Below are 24,655 nucleotides of genomic sequence, written 5' to 3'. Positions count from 1 at the left end.
ACAAAGCCCTCAGGCAACTGAAGCTATACATTCAGATGCTACATACATAGATCACGTTACTACATTTAATATCCTTTCCTAAAACTTTATACAATACTATAATAGAAATACTGATCAACAGAATTACATTTGACTATACAATGGTGGGACCCATAATACATAATAAAACAACATAGAAATTGAAAACAAATGCATTTATAAAATTAACAAAGCTTTCCCTGAAGGAGAAAGAACTAGATTAATTCACTCCACTTGCGTGGATTTTTAAGACTTGTGTGCGACTACGTGACCTAATTGGACCAGTAACATTGTCACTGTGACCAGAATAATTTACCTCCTTGTCACTCCCAGAAGGTACATTATCTCTACACACCAACGCAAAACTCTTTTCCTTTTTCCTACAAAGCTTCCATTTTCACTGGTACACAAACTGTATGCATCTTTTGGGGGCACATGAAGGATATTTTGATGTGAACCCAGTCCCCCACTTGTATCTGCATCACTCTTCCTTTTCGAATGCATTTCGTTTTAAATACATATTTTGATTTAGCGTGATACAGTTCAACACATGATCTGTCCTCCTCATCCACCACTCTTTCATGATCTATTTTCAAAGCCCATTTTTCTTTCAAGCTGACATGTTTTAGAAGAGGCTGCCTTTCAGTTTTTCATCTGGACTTTCTCTAGTAACATAACTAGGCAAGATACAGTAAGACCAAAACATACTGTTAACTGCTTCTTGCACTTCAGTCTTGTTTAATGCTGCCCATTGGATATAATCAACTAATGTGTGACTCATGCATTATACAACACCATTGACTTGAGTGAGAATATATGCAATTCCATGATGACTGTTTGAAAAAATCTGTCACTTTCTTTAATATTAATTGAATGCCAGTATCCCAACACTTTATTAACTTATTTGAAATTTGGCTCAGTCATAAATTCTACTTCCCACCACTTGTTATAATAATCAGCTAGAAGAGCAGCGAAAGCTGTATTTGCCTGGCAATGCATAAAAAGGTCCAACAAACCAACAGCTAATTTGGTCCATTGGCCATATGGCAGCACAATAGGCTTTAGAGCTGAGGTACATGTCTTTAAACATTTTTCACTGTTTGAGCATATCACAAAATCTTTAACTGCATCCGTAATTCGAGTGCCCATGGACATCCACTGGAATGGAGCACATAATTCATCATGCTTTGACACAAAAACCCTAGCGACCTTATTCAATGATTTTAGACATTAGACTCAGAGAAGGTACATATTGTGAACCTAGCATAAGTAATGTATCATTTTTCATGACAATTAATCAAAAATGTATGCATAAGGCTGAATATTTACAGAGACTGACCTTTCATCATCATTTTCCAATTCTCTAAACCATTTTTCCCCAGTGAAACCTCTCCAACAACACACATCTAATGCTTCAATCAAACATTTGTCTTCCTCTTCTTCATCCTGCCCATCTAGTCGTATGGTAGGTATATGAGAATTAGGAAAGTAATTTGCCTTCATGGTTTATTGGAGTAATTTAATCCTCCACCTACCAATTCGGAGTGTGTGATCCCCCCCAAATATAAATGAGAGTCTTATGATCAGTTAAAAGAACAAACTTAATTCCCTACAAATGATTTTTAAATTGTTCAATAGCCTGAAAACACACCAACAATTCTCGTTCAATAACTGAATAACTGTTCTCAGTAGGTCGTAGGCTCGAGATGCAAATCAAGTCCTATGTTCAATATCACAATTATTTTGGGTAAACATTCCACGCAACCCACACTTACTGGCATACACAATCACAGTACACTCTGTATCTGGATCATATGGGGATTAAAGATGTTGTGCTACAATCTCTTGTTTCAACAACGTCAAGATACGTGTAAAATGCCTTCAACTAGACATGGTTGAGTTTCAGCATCTCTGGGAAATAATGTGGCATAACATTCAATAGAATCTTAATCGAATTCACATTTTTCCTTCTTCACCACAACTATAACTTCATCTAATCAGGAAACAACTGTGTCTAATATTTTATCATGCTAAATTTCAGTGCATCCAGCCACCAAAACGTAATCTTGAAAGACCCCAGTGCCATTGATACCAGATAAAAGACTTTCCATAATACTCTGAAAATCAGAAGCAGCTGATGCTAAACCAAAAGGCATCCTCTTAAATTGAATTGTGCCTACAGATAAAACCCACACAGTGCTATGTATTTAAGAAAGATCTAATTAAACTTGATGATAGGCAGATGCCAGATCTATATTACTGTACAATCAGTAACCAGCAAACATGGAATGTCATAAATTGTTGGAAGAGGATGTGAATCCACCCATATCGCTTTATTCAAACTCCTAAGATACACACACACTCCCAATATCCCACTATTCTTGTGTGTGATAACTAAAGGAGATAACCACAGAGAAAACTCAACCGATTTGGTTATTCCTTCTTCACACATTTTCTTTACCTCATCTGCAAGATCGTCTGAAATACTGAATGGGGCATTTCTAAACTTATCTTTGATGGGTGCCTCTCCCTCCTTTAATCCTATTTAGTGTTTTAATCCTTTTATTTCTTATGTACTTGCTCATTTTGTGGAGATTCACCAACTAGCGAAATCTGTTCTTTGGTCCTAGGCTTCAATGTAATCCCAAACAGTCCTTTTTGATCCCACTCCAATATATTGAGCCCCTTCTTTGCTATGCATACTTCTCCAAATATGATTCAATCTTAAATGTGCAGCGTATGGATCAACATTCATATCAAAACCTTCTCTAATCACCAATACAGCATCTTTTGATATGCCTTCTCCTAGATCAAAATCATCCCAATCAGTAATACCAATTGTTACACAATCAATTAGTTCTTGAATTTCCACCTTGACAAACTTTTAGAAGAGTCCAATGTTGCTGCATTTCCAGCATGTAGCCAATTTGGCCACAAAAACAGGCCCCTCTTGACTGTGCATTGGAAAACCACATCTAAAACAATCATTCTTCCATTTTTTTTAAAAATGCTCTTATTTTTTCCCCTCCTTTGCTTCCAGTGCTAAAAAAATTGGGACCACTTGTCGTAAATTATTTTTTCATCAGTTGTTCCGTGAGTGCTCCTGCTCCAAAAACTGTCTCTTTTTACTAACTCTTTAGAGATTAACATTTCTATGCTTTTCACTATTTCAATTGTATACGCTAAAGATGTGCAATGCAAGTAACTTTTCCTCAACGTTCTTGTCTCAACATCTTACTTCTATTTGATGCCTAATCAACTGTGATGTAAAACTTTCAAACTGACGTTCCTCAGCTAAACTGCGTAACTTTGCTACATACGTATCTAAGAACTCATCATGTTGGTGCTCCCTAGTAAAGAATGTATTTCTTATACATAGTAAGCTGGGTTGCTTATCAAATTATTTTTCTAATTTGCGTACAGCTCTTTGGTATTTATCTACCTCATCTTCGTATTTTACTTCATATGGAGGCAAATTGACCTGGCCCGCAAAACCTATATTGTGTTCTAATAAATATCTTTTAAGTTCAGGGCAATACTTGATCCCCTCTATTGCACCCAAATATCTAGAAAACACTCTAAACCATGTTTTCTACTTTATAGATGGCCCTCCAAGGAGTTGAAGAAAAGGGGAGGTGGGTTTACACTTAACGTATTGGACACACACTAAAAATGTAAGCAAAAATAACTGGTTACTTGATACAACAAATAAAATATATTTGTGACTTGCAGAAATAATGTGTGTGTTACTGGTGACCATTTACATGTTAGAGAAAACAAAAATACATTTTTAAATGTATAAAAGAATATATAGATATATATTTATATATGTGTGACACACTATAATGCGGTGAGTGTCCCCAATGTTTATCCAAAGTTTGGCCTTAGATTAGTGGTGCCTATAAGTAAATGAGAAAAGAGGTGTGATACCTTTGGCACCAAAAGGACTACCTCTGAGTGTTATTACTCAGAATCTGGAGTGTACATCAGTATAAATTATATTTAGGGTGTTTTTGTATATGTTATATATTGTATATATGTACTGTATTACAGATGTGATTATGATTTACATGTGATTTCTACGTAATTGTCTATGTCCTGTATATAGTACGTTTTATGTTCTATGTATGAGTATTTGATTTTTGTACCATAGTCCCGCTATACGATACATGTATCTAACAGAATCATGAATATTTATATGTACAAAATATACTTTTTTCTGTTACACATCTTAGATGTTTCATGCCCAAGTGTAGGAGGGTTATTTGGGAATACCCCTCTAGTTGCATTTTGTTCTTTACACTTTGTTAAGTGTGAGGCTAGTTACAAGAGTTATATGTCCTAATTTAATTAGGCGAAATGGGCTAACAAAACGGACCGTGAGAGGTACCTGTACGGTGTGTGTGGGGTGGGCTTTTGTTCGAATTTATGTGGAAAATTGGATACACATTTTTCACTACCGTACCCACAGTGCTCAGAGTTGAGTATTAGAGATACAGAAGCATATATGACAAGGGAATATGTCTGACCCCCATGTGGTAAGCTATACTGAGGAAGAGATAAACAGATTGAAACAGATCCCCTCGTTGTTAGGGGGAGATACAGCAGGAGAGAGGCTAGTTAACTCTGACAAAGGGGAAAGACTTATCCAACTTAGAAAGAAAAACACAAGGACACAATTGCACGCACAAGTCCTATTGGAATATTTAAAGACCAATACTATACCGGTGGGACTTCAGGTTAAAAATATCCCTGTTATCTTTATAAATGATAAACCTTATTTGGTAGACTTCAGCGGAGTGGGGACAAAGTGCTCACGTGATTGGATCGTTCTTTCCATTAATACCGTGTTACGAATTAGCGAAGTAGAAATAAAAGAAGTTAAGAGGTTGGAGGAAGAGATAGAGATAGAGGGCGACTCCACGATTGTAGACGCTAAAACTTTGTTGGACAGTATAAATAAAACTCTGACTGATTTTAAAACCCATATGGTGAATTTGAAAACATCTAAACTGAGTAAGGATATAAAAAATTTCAAGCAGGAGCAGGTATACCCTTACCTGAAAGAGGAATTTTTTAAAACTAATAATCCAAGTTCTCTTAATCTACAGTATAAGGGGAGATCACGCACGAGGTTTTTGACATTCTCGGATTCATCCTCTGATTCATATCAAGGAACGGGAGCATTCTACCATCCTTACCAACCATTATATCAGTATCCAAACGCTCCTCCACCTTTTTTAGACAGAGGGGTCCGCAGGGGCAGAGGATTCAGAGGGGGATGGAGGACCCTGATCCATCAACCGCCACAAGAACAGAACTTCTTTCAAACTCGACAGAAAGTGTACAGATGATAGTGTCTACCTTAGACACTATTAGTCAACCCCATGATGAATTAATGCCTATATACAACTTATCAAAACATCTACTTACCCGGTGGGAAATAAAAGTCTTACAAAAGGGTTTATCTTTTGTTCCACTGGTGGTACAGGATCCAGTTGATATCAAAACTGAAGTGTTGCAATTCTTACGTAAAATTACGTTGAAAGCGTTCTTTGCGAATCAAAGAGAGACACAAAGCCTAAATGTGAGTGGGCTCAAGAATAAATCTTCCTTTTGTCCAAATACTACAAGCATGCCAGATGAGTACTAAAACCTGCCGACAAGAAGGGGGAATTGTCTTATGGGATAGTCAAGAATACGATAAAGAGATTTTGAAACAACTTAGTAACCCCACACACTATCGTAGGATTCAGGATAGCCCAACATCTTCCTTGAAAGCAAAAATGTAGTATTTGACTACAGAGGCTTGGGATTGTGCCTACTTATGTAAAAACGAATATGACTACTTAAATTTTACAACACAAAAAGTGGCTACGATATATGTACTGCCTTAAGCACATAAAGATGCTGAGAAACCACCATGGCGGCCCATAATTGCTGCTTGTGGCTCAATACTTGAACCTTTGGCAAAGTATATAGACACATTTTTAAACCATTCCTGAGTGCCACACAGGCATATGTGAGAGATACCATGGACCTCATTTTCAAGATTGAACACTCGGTGTTCGATGGAGACTGACAATTTTTGGTCTCCCTCGACATCGAGAGTTTATATACTAACATCCCCCAGGATGAGGCGATTTAGGTAATGGAAATGGTCTTAGAAGAAAGAGTCAGACAACATCAAGTCCCTACTGAGTTTATACTTGAATTGGCTAAAATCTGTTTAATAAATAACTTTTTTTCTTTTAAGAATGAGTTGTTTTTGCAAATAAAGGGCGTGGCAATGAGGGTCGTTTCGCCTCGGAAATAGCGAACCTTGTGATGGATCACTTTGAAAGACAATATATCTTTGATGAGGCGGCCCCATTTAGAAACCACACGATTAAGTGGGTTCGCTTTATTGACGATATACTTCTTATATGGAATGGAAGTGAAGAAGAGCTTGAAGAGTTCCAGCTATGGTTGAACTCACGTACACCAGATTTGAAATCTACTAAATCATTTAGTAACGCCCGGATTAATTTCTTGGATGTATGGATTTTTGACAATGAGGATACATTGGAGGTTAGTCTATATACTAAACCTACGGATAGGAATACCCTTTTAGAATTTACCAGTGGACATCCTAAAAGCCTCAAAGAAAATTTGCCCTATGGGCAATTTTTAAGGATTCGCTGCAATTGTTCCAACGAGGATGATTATTTTGAAAATGCTGAAAACCTACAAAATAAACTTCATGCTAGAGGCTACCTGAAAAAACTGGTGAGATCAGCTCTAAAAAGGGCATGGTATACACCACGGGAACGTTTATTAACACCTAAAATAAATGAGGAAGTAGAACAAATGACATGCGTTCTTACCTTCAATCCCAAGGCTAACAAAGTCAAACAAATAATTCTGAGAAACTGGAGACTGATTGAACATTTTAACATGCCCAAACCACTCTTCTCATTTAGGAAAGGCAAAAATCCTAGACAACATCTAGTTAGAGCTATAAGAGAACGACTGATCAAAAAAGACAAAAGAAGTTTATTAGGTCTACCAACAGTGGTTGAACACTACCCTGCTCTGGCCCCTCCACTCCCACACCCCCTCCCCCATCTTTTTTGGCCCCTGCCGCCCAACTAAGATGGTTTGTATAGAGTATAAGTACTTATCCGCTGGAAGTTAGCACTGATAGATGATGACAGGTCCAGTTAGATCTTCAATACTTTCCCGTGAGTAAGCATAGACCCGAGGTCAGGATTACCCTTTTAGAAGAGTTGTTTCCATGTGGAGTAACATATGTAGATACATCTTGCAAGATGGACTTCGAATATTATGTGATCTATAATTTTGTTGGTACATCTTTTCTGTGCATATTGGATACTTTAAGAGAGAAAAGTTTGAATTTACAGTAGGCTGCGTTTAGTGAGAGATATAGCTATATATACTTTTACTGACAGGGGACTAGACAAATTATTCCCTCCTTTTTATCAAATGAGGGTGTTACTTGATATACTTTTTGTTTAGCCATTAGTAAGATAAGACTCATATGTAAATGGTTTAGATCACTAGTCGATCTGAGGAGTCTTTCTTCTGACAAGAGGCCAGCGGGCAGAATTGGAATAGACTCGTATTTTTACTTTGAATCTTTCGTTTATGTCGCCACCCGGAAGCGAAGGTCGCGATCTCTCGGGTACGGAAATACTCGAGGCTTGAGAGAGTTGTGCTATCTCGACGGCATGGCGGGATGAGATAGGACCGTTCATTCGTTTGTGCAGGAGATTCGTAGATCAGGTAATCTTGGCTGACATTTGGATATTCAGTTATAGTTGGAAGTTAGATTACGCTGGGCAACGTATGTTTATATAACTCCAGTATATGTTTTGCTCTAGGCAGCGAGGTGGAGGAACGCCCATTGATAGGGAGGCTTTCGGTGTCTACTCTGAGCAGTACTTAAACAGTTTATAATTCAAGGTAACTTTTGAATTGTTCATGTGTATATGGATAGTGCTCCAGTCTGGATTTATTATTGATTTGACCGATATTAGCCCTCATGTGATCATCGCAGGATTCTAGTTTAAAACAGGATCCGGGTGATTGGGAGAACGCGTACCCTGGATATATAGGATTGGCTGTAAGACTGAAAGTGAGGATAAAACGCCAGGTACTCTCTTGTATTTATTTAGGTGATTCCCCAGTGTCTATTTGAGGTGAGCACTCATATGGTGGCACACGCACAATATACCCGGTTATAGGGTGTGATTAGAGCATCCTTTCGGATTGGTTTCCACTTTTTGGCACCCATTATACTACCTCGAGAATGGGTTTGATTGACTTCACGTGGTATTGTCCTTCACTGAGCAATGTATGGGCAACGATGGGATAGATCTAGAGCGGTAGAATAGAGGAAAATGTATAGGTATGTAATCTTAATTTTTATTATTATTGTTGATATGTTTGTACCTTTGTCCTGAAGAAACCGAAAGAAATTATGGGCTGAAAAGCGACCGCGACCAAGTTGACAAATATAGGAGGAGTCCAATTATTTTGAATTTGGCCTTAGATTAGTGGCGCCTATAAGTAAATGAGAAAAGAGGTGTGATACCTCTGGCTCAAAGAGGACTACCTCGGAGTGCATTACTCAGAATCAGGAGTGTACATCAGTATAAATTATATTTACGGTGTTTTTGTATATGTTATATATCGTAGATATGTATTGTATTATAGATGTGATTATGATTTACATGTGATTACTACGTAATTGTCTATGACCTGTACATACTACGTTTAATGTTCTATGTATGAGTATTTGATTTTTGTACCATAGTCCCGCCATACGGTACGTGTATCTAACAGAATCATGAATATTTATATGTAAAAAATATTGAAAGCGTCAGGGTAATTGATGGTGCCTTGTATGAAATTAAAAATATTAACTGATCCCTCCATACTTTTTTCTGTTACATATCCAAAGTTTTAAGCCATACACGTGTTAGTGATGCTGAAATGTTTGCTTATAGTTGTTTCTCTGTGTGGAAATAATCCACCATCCAGGGCTGTGGTGATACAAAAATTGTGTTCAAATACACAAGAAGACAACCAGTAGAGAAAGCAACTGGCTTATTCACCACAGCCCTCTGCAGCTCCCAGTACACAATTGTCTGGAACTCCCAGGTAACTCAAGCTTATACATTCCAAATAGAACGTCATACAGATGCTGAACCCATAGATCTCATAACTACAACTTTACATTCAGAGACTTGTTGTTTTAACATTGGAATGTTGGCTTCAATAATCCCAGCAAGCAAAGTGCTCTTGGGACTGGCTATCAGTGTCACATTGTGGTATTTGTATGGAGCCGACCTAGCCAAAAAAGAGCAGAGCACTGTAAGGGCCAAATGTAAGCATTAATGCATAGGTCAAAGCCACTTATGCAGACAGTGGCATAAGAAGGTTGCAGTTGGTTCCATTGAAAGAACAGAAATTGGGCCCCCATTTGTTGATTTTCTAGTAACAGCATCTACTAATCGAATGAAAGTAGGCCCCTCGAAATCCCTTGGCCCTAGTGCCGCTAACCCTGCTGCACTATTAATAGCTATGTCCTAGTATGCATATTCTATAACCGTGCTAGGTTATCTCGCAGGGTTTGCAAAGCAGTTCATAAAAATTTCAAGCAGCAGCACAACGGTAGCGGTTTATGCCAAAGGCTCCACTACTGAACTATATTTTGGAATAAGGCAGCTGTTTTGTGCAAAGAATATCTTATGCTCCGTTTCCACAGTGCTTGAAATCCTTGACGAGGCTTCGAAGCACGTTAGTGGTTGGGTAGCATAATACCCGACACAGAGTACTCGGTATAGCATAATGCCCGACACAGAGTACTCAGTATAGCATAATACCCGACACAGAGTACTCGGTATAGCATGCTTCTACCTCTAGTGTGGCCTTGTAACACTTCTTTAGTCTTGTCCATTTGTTTGCAGGCAGGATCATGTGTGCTAGGAGAATGTGTGCTTGAAGAATGTCCCGGGTGAGAAGTGTTTAATGTGTGCAGGGCCCCTGGAACAGCTCAAAATCATTTCACTGAATATATGATTAAGCATGCATGTGTCAAGAAGCATTTGAAGTAAAAATAAAATAGGCTTCAATTCATAACTGGTATGTCAGACCACACCATCAAATACACTCCCGCAAGCATAGGTTATAGCCTAAATTAACTCAATTTGAAACTTGGTAAATAACTTTCTACTTCCGCGTTCATTTTCATAATGATGTTGCCTTTACTCAACTCTGCAAATTAGAAAATATTGTGGCATTTTCTCAGAAATTCCACGTATTCGTTTTTTTGTAAATGGGCCAGGCTAAGTTCAAGTCCCATTAGATTGTCTTTGAGCTGATTTAGTTACATTGTCATTGGTCATATAAAGGGCACAAGGATTAGGGAACATTAATGGTTGTGCTTAAGTATGACCATTACCAACACACACAGCCAAAGCATAGCAGGGTGTGCACTATTGCATATGTACAGGTTGAGGTTGGTGTTAGAATAAATGGGATCCTTATTGCAATACTGAAGAGACCAGACAGGAGTGCTCTCAAGTCAGGAAACTACAGAACAATTGATTAGATTTTTGTTGATCGCTTGGATTTTCAGTACTGGAGATGTTGAGTAGCTAAAGTGTATTGAATTAAACTACAAAATGTAAAACAAGAAAAGGAGGACTGTAATATGCCAATAAATAATTAGAAACGTACCAGATGTCGGAAATAAATGTGGCATAGGCATTTTTAATGTAAAAAAATGTCCACGGCTGTAAAGGGCTTTATTTATGCCTGCCAGGAATTAAGAGAAGGATTGAAAACAGGAATAAATGGTCATAGTACTGCCTGATTGTCTAGCAATAGTCCGCTAAATTAGTTACACAGAGGTAAATCCCACAAAAGGAATCTGAAATGAGTGGAACAAGGTGTGGTTGGTATACAAGTTTGTGAACAACAGCAAATGTATGTGTTTGTGGCTATTCCCACACTCAGATCCAAACTTTTCTATCCCAGGAACAGTTCACGTCTAGACCTAGAGGGAATGTGGAGAAGGGCTTTCTACACAGAGGAAAATGTTTTTGCTGTGGAGAAAAAAGATGTGTATTTGTGTATTGTCTGCAATTCCCCAGTGCTTGAGTTAAATCAATGTACAATTTCACCTTGGAGAATGGGAGCCAGTGGAACATGTCACATGACATTCACAGTAGTACACTCGGAAACCTGCACCTGGAGCAGCTTTACAGGAAGTGTACTACTAGAAAACTTTGTGAATTCATAACATCTGCATCTGCTTGTATTAGTACCCCTAGAATTACTAGGGGTACAGGTTTACACTTTGTCTTGGGGAATCATTCTCCTGTTTTTGCAAGACGACTGTTTTCCAACCTGGGGTCCATTTTACGCATGATTGGTGTCCGGTCCTCCCACTCTAGGTAAGTTATTCTCCCGAATTATAATTGATTAAATGGTAGCAAAGGGACTGACTTCAAAGTCCTTATGAAGTACAACCACGGTTTTGGAAGGCTCATTCTACAATACACCGTTAGATTGTCTCTCTCAACTCGCTCCAAGATTGTCTGTACTGTTGATGTTTTGTTGGCGTTTGACTGGTTTGACTCTTCCTCATCTTCAATGTTGGAGGACTTAGACAGTCCACATTTGATTGTCCAGTTCTTTTTGAAAATGTGTATGTTTGAAAAAATCAGTGATTGGCACCAGTGACAGGAAAGTTCCAGGAAAAGTCGTAATTAATAATGCTCTTCTCCAGGACTAGCATACTTGCACCACTTTTATTTGGACTTTAACTCAGTAACCTTATGAAGTTTCTTTAATTGGTGAGATGTTTTGTGTATAATCAAAGGCTTTGCAAAAGTGAGATAGCAATAGAACAATAAGTTGGCCATGTGCAGGTGTCCATAAAGTGGGCTTGGCAGAACCCTCCACTACAGACTGCAAGGTCTAGTGAGTCAGTGAACTAATTATGTGGTCTTGTTGGGCTCTGTGTTTGACACCACTGCAAAAAGGTTCAAATCCAAGTAGCTCCATTAAGCTTTTCATCATTCTGAGATCGATAAACTGTTTACCACTGATATGTATTACAATACATTTTATTTGTCAGTTTCGCCAAGAGACCCTTTGTGGTGATCATGCACTGTGCAAATATGCAAATTGTATCCTGTGGCCTATGGACACAAGGGTTGGTTTGCGGTTATTTTCATGAAATTATATTCTGCTTTGAGATTGTTTTTCCAATAAAGGATTGTGACTTTCTCTTTAACTATGTGTGCTTCTTCTTTTATGTCATTATTGGAAGGTGAGACTTACTTAAAAGACATTCTGTTCTGGATTTGCTTGGCGACAGGCTGTGTGATGTATGGTAAGATTAATATGATGTAGTAAAAGAGTACTTCACACTATTCTTGATCATGGGGACAATAATGTCTGTTATATAACTTGCTAATGGGGCCATGCAAGTATTAAAAGCGAAGGAAAGGCCTTACAATCTCGAAGAAGGTTTACTTGTCTTCCAGGGGTAATACAGAAGAGCCTCCAAGGGAATGGCAATTGCCAGGTTGATTATAAGACCAGTTGCCAAACCAACTAGAGTATTCTCTAAATTGAAATAACCTTTTTAATTAAAACATCTGCTAAGGAAGGGCACTAAGACTGAATATAGAGATGCACTGAAAACAACATTTGTCATTATAGTCAGTGTGGGTTAGGAATATCGCAGACAGACTATCGAAGGGTCACAAGTTTGTCCCCAGAATATCGAGAAATAAAATATCAAAAGGTATGTTTGAATAGATGTTACATACCCAAATCCACATATACATACCTCGGTAATAAAGGAAAAAAGGAAAGAAAAAAAAAAGGAAAAAACAAGGGATACAATCTGAGGAACAGAGTGACGAATGCTTAAGATGTCCTGACGAAAAAGAACCATATTTGATCATCAATTTGGCAAAACACGTGCTAACAAGAGCAGAAGAGACCCTTTTAAATAAAGGACTAACATTTTGTCCAGAAAAACATTTGGACCTAGTAGAAACCAAAATTGATCTGTATAAGTACGTAAGAGAAATAAAATTGGCGGAATGTTTAAAAAAACAAGGGAGACAAACTGCTAGATCGTATATGAATACAATAGATACCAACATCAATGAAGACCAAGACAAAGGTGTTACCAGACAACTCCTCTTTCACTAATATGGGCAGGATATCTCCGAAGATAGGACATGTTAAATTCTTAAATCCAGTGTGATGGATCCAGTTAGACAGAGATGACGGTCTGTGCTCATTGTGCCATTGAACATTAATGCACCTCACTCATGAGTCCAGAAAAGGCCCAAACTGGGCTGAGGCGGCTTGTGTTTCCACCTGGAGGGGTCCTGGCCTCAAGATCCGGGCTGGACTGTAATTCTGGGGCAATGCCAGGTCTGATTTGAAAAAGAGTAGCCTGACATAGTGAGCAAAAGATGATTGGTTGGAATTTGGTTTGAGTAATTACTGGTGGCTAAGATTAAACAAGCATTGGAAATGCAATAGGTCTCGCAGCATTAGAGTTAGTGCTTTTAGATATTTATTTTAAATGAAGTGTATGCTTGTTTTTGTGTGATGTGTTGTGTTTTTGAACCCAAAATATAACTCGCTGAGAGGTAGCCCAAAACTGGTCGTGTGGCACAGCATATAATGCACAGTATTTTAGGTCACGTGTAAGCCAAACATATAATTACTTACGTCATTACTAGTTACAATTTGTGGGTCGCACCTTTTTCAGAGCAACCCTCACACACATTTTTCAGCCCACCTGAAGGGTTCGTACTAAGAATTTCCAACCAGAGCTTCATTCGGAAACTTTTAGGAGGGCATTGCTGTGGGGAGGGGGGAGGAGAAATGCGACACGGCGGCAGCAGGGGGCGGAGCAGGGAGAGCGGCCTTTGAAGTGCACTTTACACGGCCGGCCGGCAGTGAAACTGAAACCACGGCCGGCCGGCCGTGAAAGCCTTTAATGTACAGTCTAATGTACTGTGTTCTTGCAGTGTGGACTGCTTGTCAGTTTCTCAGATTTACAGTACAGTTGAAGTTGATTTTCCGCATTAACCTTTCAAGTAAAATGTGGCAAATCGATATATAGTAAATGGTTTCTGAAACGTGTGGCTAAGCTCTGGATATGACCCATCAATGCAATATACACTCTGCCATTGTAAGTGAGAGCCTGAGCCTGCTGATGGCTAAAACTGGCTTTTTTGCTTCTTCGGGGCATGCAATCAGGCATGCAGCCGGGAATGCAGTCGATGAACAAAAGTCCACGGATGATGCAAATGCAAGGACAGCCTGCGTACATGCACCCATCTGGCATGATGGCAGGAATGGGCCCTGGACAGATGGGTCCTGGAGGCATGCCACCCTCTCAAATGATGCCTGGCCAGATGCCGCTTATGCAGCCAGTGAGTGCTTCTTTGTGTGCTGAATTGAGATTATTTTATTTTTTCCAGCTCACAAAATGTTTATCCATGTACTTGCCAGCCTAGTTAGAGTATTTCGTTTGCAATCACTATCTACATTGCCATCTTTTAATTGTATATCTTGGAATTAGAATAGTTTGAGCATTACATGCCATGAAAGTTGTTATTTTCTTGGGTCGAGGGTGAAAGAGATGCTCGCTAATATTGAGGTAGGGAGTTTCCTGTTTTGGGCTGCATGCTTTTCTCTTTGCTCCTTACCGTCTACAGATTAATGCATTTGTCTCATGTCGAGCACTTACAGGGGGCGGAGCAGGGAGAGCGGCCTTTGAAGTGCAATTTACACGGCCGGCCGGCACTAGCACGTGGGTTTTCCAATCAACTAATGACGGAGGGGGTGGATTTTAACAATAATGGAGTTCAGTGGAGTGCCAGTATGGCTTAAAAGAAACAAAATGGAATCTTAAGACCAACCTCCATATACTTGTATGATGCCTGAAAAATATTCGAGGGCTACAACTTCCACAATGCTATGTACTTTTGTACTTATGAGAGAGAGAAAGAGAGAGAGCGGGAGAGAGAAAGAGAGAGAGAAACCGAGAGGCGAGAGAGCGAGGTGCTACTAAGCGGCCCCTTGCCTTGGACCTTCCAACAGCATTTTTTTAATGCGTTTATGGATTAGGCTTCTTGGCGCTGGAGGGGTTCACAAACATCGTCCGCAGAGGATTTCACACCACTGCAGGACCCAGTGAGAGCTTCTACTTTATTGACGCCATGCCTTTTTGCGGATGTTAAGCGCTAAACTAATTAAGCTAGTTAGAACACCGGCGAGGCGCTAGCGGGTTTTGAATGTTAGCTGTAAATTCACCTGCGGTTTAACTCGTCAGCCCAAAACGGTAGTGCACATTTTAACCATAATGTACATTTCATGTAAGCCAGTAGTGCATCAAATAATACTTACCTACCACAATTAAATAAACGCCAGTAGCTTTTAACGCCATTATATTAAAATATCACTGACATCTATTCAAGGGCCGCAGCACTTGCACACGTGCCATGCTTGAACCACAATTTGGAAAACAATACCACACAAACTGGGGACACATTAAACAAGCAAACCAGATCCATTGGCGAGATTTCATAGCGCTTCGATCTTGCATGGGGGGGCGGGGGGGGGGTCCGACAAAAATGGCGGGGAGGGAGAGAGAGCGAGAAGAGGAGAGAGGGAGAAAGAGCGAGAAGGGGGAGAGAGAAAGCGGGGGAGAGAGAAAGCGGGGGAGAGAGAAAGCGGGGGAGAGAGAAAGCGAGAGGAGAGAGCCCGGGAGTGTTGCGCGTCCCTGCACGTTCATTCATTCATTCTCATTCATTCTCTCTCATAGTTAATGTATGCAAACCTAATATGGGCATGACGAAAATAAATTAGCATTGATTAGTACATTCCCTTGTATTGGGGCAGATTTATAACTTTCAGGAATACATAAGAAAAGAGAAAACCTAGCAAACGCCTGTGACTTCTCTTTTCCCACAAGCAAATATAACCCATGTTGGCTCATAAGAAATTCTGCTGAGCGCTTGCAGAGACAGAGAGCGAGCGAGAGAGAAAGAGAGCGAGAGAGAGAAAGAGAGCGAGTGAGAGAGAAAGAGAGCGAGAGAGAGCGGGAGAGAGAGAGAAAGAGAGAGAGAGCGCGAGAGAGAAAGAGAGAGAGAAACCGAGAGGCGAGAGAGCGAGGTGCTACTAAGCGGCCCCTTGCCTTGGACCTTCCAACAGCATTTTTTTAATGCGTTTATGGATTAGGCTTCTTGGCGCTGGAGGGGTTCACAAACATCGTCCGCAGAGGATTTCACACCACTGCAGGACCCAGTGAGAGCTTCTACTTTATTGACGCCATGCCTTTTTGCGGATGTTATGCGCTAAACTAATTAAGCTAGTTAGAACACCGGCGAGGCGCTAGCGGGTTTTGAATGTTAGCTGTAAATTCACCTGCGATTTAACTCGTCAGCCCAAAACGGTAGTGCACTTTTTAACCATAATGTACATTTCATGTAAGCCAGTAGTGCATCAAATAATACTTACCTACCACAATTAAATAAACGCCAGTAGCTTTTAACGCCATTATATTAAAATATCACTGACATCTATTCAAGGGCCGCAGCACTTGCACACGTGCCATGCTTGAACCACAATTTGGAAAACAATACCACACAAACTGGGGACACATTAAACAAGCAAACCAGATCCATTGGCGAGATTTCATAGCGCTTCGATCTTGCATGGGGGGGGGAGGGGGTCCGACAAAAATGGCGGGGAGGGAGAGAGAGCGAGAAGAGGAGAGAGGGAGAAAGAGCGAGAAGGGGGAGAGAGAAAGCGGGGGAGAGAGAAAGCGGGGGAGAGAGAAAGCGGGGGAGAGAGAAAGCGAGAGGAGAGAGCCCGGGAGTGTTGCGCGTCCCTGCACGTTCATTCATTCATTCTCTCTCTCTCATAGTTAATGTATGCAAACCTAATATGGGCATGACGAAAATAAATTAGCATTGATTAGTACATTCCCTTGTATTGGGGCAGATTTATAACTTTCAGGAATACATAAGAAAAGAGAAAACCTAGCAAACGCCTGTGACTTCTCTTTTCCCACAAGCAAATATAACCCATGTTGGCTCATAAGAAATTCTGCTGAGCGATTGCAAATTCACTTTTCCAGCATCCCCTGAAGTGATTGAAGGGGAGTTTTGTAAATACCCTTAAATATGCAAGTTTATGGGTGTGAGTGGACTCTCAGGGTACTCCAACCCTGGAACTACCATTTCTAGCCTGCCTCCTGCTGCTTTATGCCGAGTTGCGGAACAGTGACACAAATCAACAAGCAGAAACACGAGAGACGGCCTGCGGCCGTCAAAGTGAAGTGGACACGGCGGGCAGGGGAGGGGGCGGAGCGGGGAGAGCGGCATGTGGGTGTTAAGAAGCCGGGCCTTTGAAGTGAAGCTAAGCTTCACTTCAAAAGGTGTCGGAGGAATGCGGATTAGGGAACAGACGGCGATTGCGGCTGTGCACGCGCTTTTAAGCTCAATGCACATGCGCATTGAGCTTAAAAGTCACGGGCACTGCAAGGAATCGCCACGATTCCTTGCTTCTTAGTTAAAGGTTGTTTAAGCCGCAATAGGCTCGCAAGCTCGATGCGCATGCGCATCGACAGGCGAGACCTAAAAAAGTATTCCACCTACCACATTTTTAGGTTTCGACCTGGCGAGAGCACGCAGTGCTCCGCCCAGGGCGAAATCTTTTGAGTTACAGTATGGATGTTCGTCCCGCCTCTGTTTCTCATTGGCTAGCTCCATAAATGGACGCTAGCCATTGGCAAACTGAGGTGTCCGTCATCCTGCGAGGCGACTCGTGGGCGTTTCTGAGAATTTTTCTCATCCGGCCCCTTTGATCACGTCAGTGCGGCGGTGGGCGGGGTTTATTTTTGTGTTCGTCGAGGTTTCTTTTCGTCATTCCGCGGCCGACGCCGCCGGAGGAAGTCCAGGTCCAGGTGAGTGCTTTCCGTGTGTTCCCGCACCCCCCTCCCGCTGTCCATCTTCCCGTTCCTGCCCCCCCCGCTGTTCGTGTCCCCGTTCCCGCCCCCCTCCCGCTGTCCATGTGCCTGCCCGCCCCCTACCGCTGTCCGTGTGCCTGCCCGCCCCCTCCCGCTGTCCGTGTGCCTGCCCGCACATCATCTCCTTGTGTTTGCTTTCATCTCAGCTTTCTAGAGCCATGAAGCTTGTGTGTGCTATTGAAGTATCCTCTATCAATACATCATTTCCCTCCCTTTAAAGGCAGACACTTCTAAAGCATGAAATATTTTGCTGCGGAATCCATGGGCGTGGGTGTATGTGCTGGGAATACAAACTTTGCTCGATCGCAACAGCGCACTCACAGGGGTCGCAGTATTTACTCGTCATCTGATCGGTGTCCATATCATAACTGGTCCCAGAGGAGACCCCTTGAGCTCAAGAAGCCCGTCCCGTCTGCAGGGCTGATCCGAGGTCCCCAGTTCTAAGAGCATGGATAACACTTCCCTGTTCTAGTCTTACTCTTCGACTGTTGGTAAAACAATGATGCATGCTTGGTTCCTGCTGTAGCCCCTCTGCCTCGGGCCGCCCTGCCTGTGGGCCGCTCTTCAGCAGAGCTCGCGCTCGCCCAATCATCGCCTGGCACTCTGCCCTGAAACGACACAGTGCTAATGAGGGAGTTTGATGTGAATTGTTGATGTGCCCAGCAGATGCAAAATGTACATCTATGTGAGAGAGGAGCACGCACAGAACATTTCCACGAACTTCAGCATGAATGTCGCACCTCGTGCGTGAAATCCGCCCCCTCAGAGTAGGAATCACACTTGGAAAGAAGTAGTCACAGCTGCACAGCCTGGATGCCTGCTTCTGAAAGAGCCCCAGGCGGAACAGAGCCCAGGGCCATTATTAAAATGCACAATGGTACCGGAAAGGGAATGTCCAGCATTCTTTTTTTTAATTTTTTTTAACTGTGGTGCTAAATTTGCAAAATTAACTGTTGTGTAGGTATGCGAATTTTGGGGGAAATTCGGTGTAATTACATGTAATTCAAATCTGGCACGTGGCCCTATATTGTTGTGTTAAATGCATCCTCGTGTCTGTTTTGGACTCGAGAATGCGTTTTGCTTTTGTGCGCACACATACTGTCAAAATCAGCAGTGCCACAAACAACAGCAACTCTCATCCCGGCCACTCCCCTTGTTCCTGCACTCCCACCATATAATGTGCCACGAATGTGACGTCTTTCTGCAACATTGAATCATTTCAGGAATTTTGCATAAATGTACTCCGAAATTCTTGAAGTTATGTAGATTAGGCCATCATCATTTAAATTACTCCAGGATCTATTTTATATAGAACAGATGCGGCCATAAGACGTTGTGGTTTTTTTTGCAGTTTTATATAGCGCGAACTCGACCCGAAGGTATTGGTCATGGGACAGCACCGCAATGTAATTCATATGATTTATTGGCGAACATACGTCAAGGACCCACTGCCTCCGGCACTTGGTGGACTTGTTGGTGACTTTGGCCCTCCCCAGTTCTAAGAGCATGGATAACACTTCCCTGTTCTAGTCTTACTCTTCGACTGTTGGTAAAACAATGATGCATGCTAGTCTTCTGCTGCAAAGTTCGACGCAGTAGAAGAGTTCCCCTAGGCCTGGCGAGGGCTGTGCGTGGTAATGGCGACGCTGCCCAGTACAGCCGCTCACGTGCAGCAAATATTGAATTGGCAGGAAGTTCGCAGGATACTCAATAACCCCTGTGTATTTACCGAGTAAACTAACGAGATCCACCGCTTCTCAGGGCCACAGCTCCACGGATGCCACCTGGGGTAGCTGCTAGCCCTGCCTACAGTCAGGCAGGAAAGCCACACATTAGTCAAGAAACAAGGACTTCAGTGTCCCCTAAAGAATCGGGTGCAAAGGACAACGGAAGTGCAGGTGATAAACATTCTAAAGTGCTGAATAACTTTGGTCAACTACTCAGAGTGTGTACGCGTGGTTTGTTCAGAGTTAGGACCAGCTATTATTGGGCGTTCTCCTGCACAACTTCTACCCTGGGCACACACGGGTGTGTCCACACACCTGTTGTTATCCCTGGGCACTAGAGTAATGCAGACGGGGTCACCACTGTCTCCGTGGCCCTTCTGTGATTGTGACTGCTAGAGTCCTGGGGTGCCCCAAGAAAGGGACAGGACATCACATGCATATAAGTAACATCTCTTTACCATTTATGTTAATGCGACAGATGCACGTGCACTAATGCCCTTGCTGATTGACCAGTTGGGGGCGGGGGGAGTGGAAGGAAAGTTCAGGAGACCCACTGGCAGACAACACCCCAATAGGGTGGTTCAATGTCAGATGGCATCCCTCTTGGCATTGGTCCCTGCACCTTGGAAGGAGGCCCTGGAGGGGGGGGCACGTACAGAGCCATGGTGGAAGCCTTCAAGGGGCTGGGGTTTATCTAGCAGAGGACCCTCTGAGGGACCGGGTATGGACCAAGGGGGCATGTAATGGCACCTACACATAACAGACTGACCACCTACCAGTCGCGGCTCCTGCAGGTTAGTGAGGTGGGGCGGGGCAGGGCGGGCGGGCATGTCGACAGACGACGGAATAAGGAAAATTAAATCAATAAATAAATCCTATTCCTCCGTCTGTCGACACCCACGCCTCACCACCCTTACCTGCAGGAACCGCTACTGCTGCCTACTGTTGCCGCTTGCTGCAGTGGGAAGGTATTCCCGCTGCCACAAGTGATCACTGAAGCCCTAACTATTTATTTATTTCACAAGCTTCACCCTCCAGGAAGTTTCAAAATCTTAAGTAGAAATTCATGAAATTGTGTGTCAATGAACTTTGCAACTTCAAACACGCATAGATGATGTCACGTTCCTGACCTCGCTTATTTTTATGGGGGAGCAGGTTGTAATTTGGATCCCCGTATGATACTTGGGGTGGACTGGGTGTGGCAAAACATTGGGAAGCTGCTGACGCCATGGTGGGCCATGGAGTGTGGAGGGGACAGACGCCATGGAGTGTGGAGTGGACATACGCCATGGTGGGCCATGAAGTGTGGAGGGGACAGACACCATGGTGGGCCTATGCTTTGCTTTCCCCTTTAATCCCTGTGTCTTTCTCTTTTGTTGTAGTTCTGTGCTGGTGGTGAGCTTTTCTCTTATTTCCAACTCAGCATCCGTTACCACTCACTGGTGAATCGTGCCTGCTTTTACACACAAACAGAATTGTATGCTTCAGAACATAGGCAAAAGAGGCTTCTGCACACGCCAGTATGACTTTTCTATTTTTAACGCTATGAGGAAGCATGTTGCAGAAGCATGGTGCAGTTCATGTTTTGGAGATGTCAAAAGTTGGCAGCCTCATCATTTTCTGAAACAAGTGTGAACTGACCTAAGAACAGTGGTCATGTTCAGTGTGTTTGTGATGATTAAAACATGTCGACATCCAATGTTTATGAAGTCAAGGAGTGTTTTTAGGTACAAAAAAAAACATTAAAAATGCAGTAGGTCTCGCCTTTCATTAAGTTAAAGCCATTTGCTTTGCTATAGAACTTAGTCAAAGGAGAGACCTATTGCATTTTCAATGCTTGATTTATCTGTTTTCAAAACCAACACATAAATACAAAATTTGTCATTTACAATGCCAATAGCTCTAACTTTTCCAAAGGCGAAACCATTGCATTGTAAATGCTAGTTGTTTTTACCAGAAGATTAGGGAAACGAAAATGGAAAATAATTATTTCTTTTCGATTTTTTTTGTTATTAAATCTTTCCTCATGCCAGTAACGCTTTTAATTTTTCACTGCATACATGGTGGTCATTTTATTTTTTCCAGCTATTGTCCCTGATAAGCACCTTCTGCTACGAGCACGTGAATTAGCTCCCGCGGGGAGTCTATGGGATCCGTGTCTTTGTGTAATTAGCCCTGAAACAAGCCTCGGCCAGGAAGGCGGGTCTGGGACAGATTACACAGGCAGGGCCAGATCAATAGCTTGTAAGGCATCGCGGGCTATCGATCGGCCTAATTGGTGGCAGGTTTGTGACCAAGCAGATGAGCACAACTTGGAAACAGACACCTGCACTCGCCCCCTTGCCGAGTGTTTTTCAAATCTCTCTTTCTGTGTTTTTCGTGCTCACTGAACTACAGTTTATAAAATGTAACAAGCAGTGGGGAAAGCGGAAAGAATGTAGCTCAAAGAGTTTGCAAGAAAGTACAGTAAATAGTATCGCTGAAACTTCACAAAAAAAGCTACTCGCTCAAACGCCCCTGCAACAAAGTGGAAAATCAGCACTGAAAAGCATTCACGAATCCTACTGTGCAACAAGCAAGCGAGAAGAGCTGTGTCTCTAAAGAGCTTTGGCCCAGGGCATTTGTATTGACTACCAAGAGGGCACTTCCTTAGTTACTCGTGCTCCAATTACAGAGGAATGCTAAACACCGTGGATGAGAAAAATGGTTCAAGTCCAATGTAAAGCCCTTCCCGCAAAAGCCTGACTCAGCTGAGCTTTTCAGCCAAACTACGACATGTGGAACAAATGCCCGACTGGAGGAGTGCAAACTTATTCATACCTCTGCTAGAGCTAACGAAATGTGGTGCTGATGCAAGGAATTTTTCAAGTTTTTACATAATAGAAAAAAAAAATGAAAGGTCACACAACACAACATATTTTCCAAAGAGCATGCATTCCATTTACAAGCAGACTTTGTAGTCTTATAGTTGGGATCCAGATGGTAAAGTGTAATAGAAAGAAAATAATGTTCTGCTCAACATTTCCAAATTTCTGGATGATTTGTTACTGGTAAGTAATGTGAATATAATTTCAAACTGACGGCCATGCACAGTGTTGTTCAGATCCGGCTGCATAGGATCCGAAGCAGCGGGGGTAAGGGAGCCGGGAACATACAAATATATATATATATATATGTTTGCTCAATAAATTAACTCGCTGTATCTGTAGCCACCGGAGTGCTGTTCTTTCTTTTCCCGATGCGGAGGAGCTTTTGAGCGTGATATATATATATATATTAGGCTGTGAGGTTCGACTAACGCTGTTCCCTGCAAATAAATAATTTTGGCAAAGCAACTACCTGTCGAGAGGTTCTTCCTACAACAGGCACCTCGTGTGGTTATATATATATATATATACAAAATACTGGGGCTGGGCAGTAAAGGGGACTCGAGGGGAGACCGGATGTAGGAGGATTCGGCAGATGGTGTCATTGTGCCTGCCAGCTATTGGGGACCGCCACAAACAACTTACCTTCCATCCCCGTTATTTTCACCGACCCACTTTGCTACCAGCGGCGCAGTGCAGGATACCCCTGCCACGTGAAGGGCGCTGAAGAAGGCAGTCATGCTGAAATGCATTCGCCGCCGCTGGGGTTCTAAGAAATAAAGTGGTGTTCTGCCCGAAATTCCTCTTTGTGGCCTCTGATCTTTTCCGCGGAAAGGATGTTCAGCAATGTTTCCTGTGCTAGCCAGAAGCACAGCACGGATGGCCCTGCGGTGACAAGAGACACGGAATACAACTGGCGCCACGCTGTGAGCAGCGTTTTCTGAGACCGAGGGATCGGTAATTCCGGTGTCCGCCTGGAACTTCAAGGAAGCTTTGACTGCGCAGAGATATTTGATCTCGTGAGGGCACACAGTCTCGCATTTGACAGCCCGACTTTCATTGTGTACCTTGGGGCAACAGGCTACTGCAGTAATACAAAGGGGACCCAAGGCTGATGCCCTTGTTTCAGCGGACCTGTGCACCTCCAGACTCACCTGCTGTGCGCACCCGTCCCACGACGATGCTCACTCCCCCACGCCACCAACCTGACTTTGCCAACACAGTGCTTGCTGGGAAATGAAGTTTACCTGAATTCACCGTGAACTTCAGCTGGTGAGCCGATTGCTTGAGGGGGAGGAGACTCAGGTGTTCACATTTGGACTTTAACAGGAGGAGTCAATTTGGGCGTTCTTAGCAGCGAAGGGCGCTGAAGAAGGCAGTCATGCTGAAATGCATTCGCCGCCGCTGGGGTTCTAAGAAATAAAGTGGTGTTCTGCCCGAAATTCCTCTTTGTGGCCTCTGATCTTTTCCGCGGAAAGGATGTTCAGCAATATATATATATATATATATATATATATATATATATATATATATATATATATATATATATATATATATATATATATATATATATATATATATATACAAAATACTGGGGCTGGGCAGTAAAGGGGACTCGAGGGGAGACCGGATGTAGGAGGATTCGGCAGATGGTGTCATTGTGCCTGCCAGCTATTGGGGACCGCCACAAACAACTTACCTTCCATCCCCGTTATTTTCACCGACCCACTTTGCTACCAGCGGCGCAGTGCAGGATACCCCTGCCACGTCTTCGGGTCCGGGCTTCAACTGGCACGCCTCACGGCCATTCTACTTGTCCAGCTACGGATTTTCCCGGTACCTGCCCTGGGTGAAAGAGGGAGGAAGCAGTTGAGGTAATTTACCTCTCTTGGGCAATTTGCACTTCGCATTTTAGTCCCTGCCGTATTGACTCTTGACACTGGGGCTGTGGCAGTAAA

The 24,655-nt window shown here is 42.4% G+C and overlaps 1 protein-coding gene across 1 annotated transcript in view; it reads right to left on the bottom strand.

The window, feature by feature from the left end:
- The window catches only part of ST8SIA6 (ST8 alpha-N-acetyl-neuraminide alpha-2,8-sialyltransferase 6), a 478,017-nt gene that overhangs the window by 325,177 nt on the left and 128,185 nt on the right, over positions 1 to 24,655 (bottom strand). The gene's annotated exons all lie outside the window — the stretch shown is intronic.

This window comes from Lissotriton helveticus, chromosome 10 (assembly GCF_964261635.1).
Source record: "Lissotriton helveticus chromosome 10, aLisHel1.1, whole genome shotgun sequence".
In the NCBI taxonomy this organism is placed as follows: Eukaryota; Metazoa; Chordata; class Amphibia; order Caudata; family Salamandridae; genus Lissotriton; species Lissotriton helveticus.
Note: the sequence above shows the minus strand (reverse complement) of the source record. Positions and strands in the feature narration are given on the sequence as shown.